Source organism: Mesitornis unicolor, unplaced genomic scaffold, assembly GCF_000695765.1.
Source record: "Mesitornis unicolor isolate BGI_N332 unplaced genomic scaffold, ASM69576v1 scaffold7639, whole genome shotgun sequence".
In the NCBI taxonomy this organism is placed as follows: domain Eukaryota; kingdom Metazoa; phylum Chordata; class Aves; order Mesitornithiformes; family Mesitornithidae; genus Mesitornis; species Mesitornis unicolor.
In genome coordinates, this window is record NW_010205159.1 from 9,368 (window position 1) to 14,394 (window position 5,027).

The following is a 5,027-nucleotide window of genomic DNA, read 5'->3' on the forward strand; positions in this document are numbered from 1 at the left end:
GGCTCTGGTCCCAACACTGGGAGGCTGGGGGAGGAAGCTCATCTCTGTAACACTCCAACTCCACCAGCAACCCTGTGCCCTGGGGCTCATCAGTAGCATTGACTCAGCCCTGCAGATCTGTGGAGAGCAGGACTGACACATGGCCAATTGCCACAATTCTTTTCAGTGGGGGGGGGGGATAGGGTTTGTGTGTGGGCAGGGTTAGATGATCTGGCATGTGCACCCTAAATTGGGAAGTAGAGCTCCCCAGGACATGTTAATCTGGATCTGCAGCAAGAGCCCAGAGACTGCTGGCTGTCTTACCACTATACCTGACAGAAGCCCTTGAAGAGCGATGGGGTAGGTTTGTATCTTGGCCAGGCTTGACTGTAGGTGAAGCCCTGGGGGACGCCTGGGAAGAGGTTCTGCTACAGCGTCCTCGCATTAAAGGAGGTCAGCGTAGCTTGCAAACTTGAATTCTTCTTAATTATTGATGAAATTAAATGTCCTTTACCACGCTACACAGCAAAGTGAAGGTGAGAGCATAGTCTGTGCAGCGCTGCCTTGCTGTGTTAACTCAGTGGTGAAGGTGCATCCTGGACAAGTGTTCTTCTCCCTCTTATGGTGGTTGCGTGCTTTACTTTCTAGCGTAGGTTAAACCAGTTCCTCAGTTTCACAGCTTGCTAGCGATTGGAGGGCTGCTGCCATGTACTATAGCTGCACCTTGACTTGCTGTGCAAATCCCTGGTTCTTTTTTTACCAGTACAGTAGTAAACAGAGCCTCTTGATCCCATAGTAGCTTCATTGTTGCATCTAGCAAGTGCCTGCTCAGATGCTGGGGTGACCTAATACACAACAGCTTTGTGTCCAGCTGTCTTAGTCCCTCAATGCCTTGCAACCCTGTTGCGCTGTAAGTTACTGACACATTCTGGTTGCTTGTCCCGGTCACTGTCTGCCTTGCCTTGGAAGTGTTGCTCCTTGTACAGGTTCTTAAAGCGCATAGGAAATTGCAGGACTACAAAAACCGGAAGAAGCACTTGGAGTGGGTCTGATGCTGCTATCGAGTGCTTTTGGCAATGGGTTGAAGAGGCTGGTGTTACGTAGTACTGGGAAAACTCTGGATGTAACACCAACCTGACAGGCAGCAAAGTGCCTGAAGGGAAAATACCAAACCTAGAGCTGGCTGAGGCTCCTGGATATCATCTGAAACTTGAATACTTAGTAACTGTACCAGACAATCGTAAGGTATAGACAAAGCTGTTTTGTGCTCTGGTTTTCATAAGCACTCTCTTTTATTTGTTCTTTAGCTGGAGGAAGGGAAAAAGGGAAAAGAAGGAACTTGAAATTGGGGCTGGGGTATAAGTGGAACTGAAAGACTTAAGATCTAGGGAAGTACTTCTTTAGCTGTGCCTTTTACTGAAGACTTCTCTCCCTTCCTAGAACTCCTGTCCTGTGGCAACGTCAACACTTCTATTACAGTGTAGGGTTTTTCTTTTTGTATAAGAATTGGTGTTTGTCTGGAAAGTGTGTGTGTGTGTCTTGCTTCTTTGCTTCGCATCCTGCACTGAGCTCTACCGAGTCTGATTCCTGCCTCCTGCATTGGAGCCCCTGCTGCCGCACTGCCCATGGCCCGAGAGCCAAGAGCCAGGACATCAGAGCAGCGGTGTGAGGATTTTCAGCAGCATTTGTGTTTGAACTTAAGACCTGATGAAGGAATTAAACTTTTATTTAAAAACCATGGCCTCTGCCTAAAATGCTTCTAAAAACCTTACAGAGGTGATGGGCATCCTCTGGTTCTGGTTGCTTGCAAGGTAGATCATGGAGTGGTGGTATTTGGAAAGGACCTTGGAAGGTCATCAGGTTTAACCCTCGTGCAGTGGGGCTGTTCTGACTCAACCATGATCCTTTCTCATTGCATATTGTAGACTGGGAAAATACAAAAGAAAGTAGACTTTTGCTGAGAATCACTGCTGCCAACCGTCTGTTAAAACACATTTCACTGCTGGTCAATGAATAAGTGAACTATATTTTTTTTCCTCAAATAGCAGGAGGGTGATGCAGGTCTTGCCAGGGCGATGCAGCAGACTTCACCTTCCTTAGAGAAGAAACAGAACATGAGTTTTACAGCCAAAGCTCTGTACAAAGGCGACCATTGCTATTTGTGTGTAGGTACTGTTTTCTTAAGTTACTTTAATAAAATGTGGGGGTTGGAGTGGGGAGAGCAGAGACTTAAAATGTGGTGCTTAATTGGGTGGGTGATACACAAGGGTATGAGAACTGTCCCAAGGAGGTAAAGCTCTTCTGCTCTGGAAACCTTCAGATCAGAAGGGCTGGATGCTTTACCAAAGGTCCTTTCCTATTAAAAAAAATATACTTTTTAATTATTAAACCTGCTTGTAGGCAGGTTGTGACTGACCAGAAGTGACTCTTGTGGTATTAGAGCAAGTATGGCTGCCTTTAACATACATGAAGTAGGATTAAAGCACTCTTCTGTCCAGGACAGCCATGGATACAGTACCTCCTCCCAGGTTTGGAAGTGATGCAGGGATGCTCGTCCCTTAGCCCAGGCAAGTTCAGCTCCAGCAGCATCAGCCCTGTTGTGCTTGTGCTACCTTGAGCTCCCTGCTGTAGCTCAGGTGATCGTCCAGCCTGTCCAGGGGAGCTGCTGGAGCGAGTATGGGAGCACGCAAGGTGCTCTGGAGGTGATTCGCATGGTGTCTTCTCAGGCTTCCTTCAGGACTGCTGAAGAAATGCCAAAGCAAGCAAGTCATTACTTCCCCAGGAGAAAATAATGAGTAATTTGCTGTGCTTTTGTAGTTGGAGAGCTCGAAGCACAGGACAGAGCTACAGAAGCTTGGTGTGCCACGGACACAGAGCATGTGTGCAGATGGTGATGCTGGTGCCAGTGGCTGTCTCATCTGTGCCTGCTGTAAGAGCAGCAGCAGAAGGGAACACGTAATCCAAAGTCCTGGGTAGCTGAACATGCAGGGTGGGGATGCCTGAAGCTGCTGTGGAAGCTGGGATTGCAGTTTGTGCCTTGCAGGCAGCAGGACTTGTCCGCTGTTTTGGAGCAAGATGAGACACCTCAAATTGCCCTCACCAGCAGCTCCCTGCTGCTGCTTCTCCCTGTGTAGAGATGATTGCTCATCTGCTGGAGTTCGTGTTTCTGTGTCCCAGAGAACTCTTATCTTGCTGGTGTTGGCCAGTGGGTAAGTAGTAAGGGTTAACAGAAAGGAGCAGCAAAATCCATGGGAGGAATGAGCCCTGTTGTAAGACACAACAGCCCCAGGGCGCTGGATGCCTTCCTGGGGCGCTCTGCTCATGTGGCAGGAGGCTGGGGTTAAAAATGAGCAGGAAAAAGTAAACTGTGGCCCTGTGGAATGGGGGGACTGGCTCACAGCTGAGCAGGGGTGGCTGAAGGGGGCTCTGGTCCTGGCTGGTTTTGGTGGGGTGCTGCCAGTCCCTGCAGGCGGGAGGCAGAAAAAACCTCTCTGAACAGATGGATAAAACCTGCCTCCTTCCTGTGGAAGAGAATAAAGTGATCCTGGAAACGGCCATCGGCAAGGCTGTACCTGAGCCCTGGCAGCCTTGTTCTGTGGGAGATTTAAAACTCATCTAAAATGGCTGGCAGACGCTCTTTTCTATTTTGGATCAGGGCTATTTTCCCTTTCGCCCCTATCTGTTGACATCTCGGTTCTTTTGTTATAAATTATTGAAAGCAGAAATGCCGAAATGCACCTGAAAGCAGCCGGTTGTGCTGTTACAGGAGGCTTTGCAAATTTACCAGGGAGAAAAGCTCTTGCTGGGATATAGAGATATTTCTTGCTCTTTGTGCCTCACATCTTGCCTGCTGGAAATGCTGGGGCTTGGCCTCACAGCTACTCTGGTCATGGTTTTTAAGAATGTGGTGGTGCCTGTGTGGCCGTGGCTCAGAGAAAGGAGAGACAAAGACCCCAGGGTTCACACTGCACCTTGGCTGGGGTGGGTGCAGCGAGGGGTTGTACGCTGGGACCAAGGGGACCCAGGGCCTTTCAGCTCGCTCCCTGCAGGGGACAAAAGCTACAGCAGCATCCGCAAAGGAGAAGCGTGTGGAGAACAGGCAGGGAAAGCAGGGGAAGGCAGGCACAGCTGGGGAGTAAACCTAGGGTAAAACACTTGACTATTTGCATAAAGGCAAAAAGGATTTCCTGCTTTCGTTTTGAAACTGGCTGGGGTTTTTGTTTGCTTTTGGCTGTGCAGGAAAAAATGAGCCCTTCCTCAGCGCAGGGTGGGCTTTATACCGCAGGCTGTGCAGGTTGGGTTTGGAGAATGCAGGTGACCACAGCCCTGCCTGGCCTCGCTGCTCCTGGCCCCTGGGCACTCTCCCAGCCTGGCCCTGCTGGGGGGTGCAGCACCAAATCAAAGCCTGGCCTGGGGCTTTGCCTGCAGCCTCTGCCTCCCCAGGGATGGGGACTGGAGGCTGTTTGCCATCCAGATTTCTCCAAGTAGCAACCATATCCTAGGACCTGGCCTTAGATCTTGGCCTTTGCCTTTTCTGCATTCATCAACCAGTGGCGTTTCTTTAATGTGGAGCCCGGTTGCTGGCTGGGGCAGGAAGGTGCCTGCATCCTCTGGGCTTGCTGCAAAGGGCCAGCTCCAGCAGAGATCTGCTGTTGCTAGAGAGCACCGAGCCCCCCTCCCAAAACAGCAGTTTTCTGGCTAAGAAACACAAAGCAAATGTTCCCTCAAGCTCACTGGGGTTTTTCTCTGCCAAATCTCCAATAAACCTGGAGCAAAACCCAGGGGCTGGCAGGCCAGGAGGAGGCAGAGACAAGCGTGAGAGTTGCTGCAGCACAGCTGCTGCCCCTGGTGCTCTACAGCGCATTCCCACTTGCTGCAGCACCGAGATCTCCGGGTTTTGGCAAGTCTGCCATGGGGGGTCAGGATGGGTTTGGGGTTTTGTTTTCCTCCTCATTCTCTCCAGGACCCTAATGCAAGGCCTCCTGGGCATCCTGGCCCTCCAACCCCTGGTGGCTGCTGTCCCTGGACCACCACTGCCCTTCCTGCTC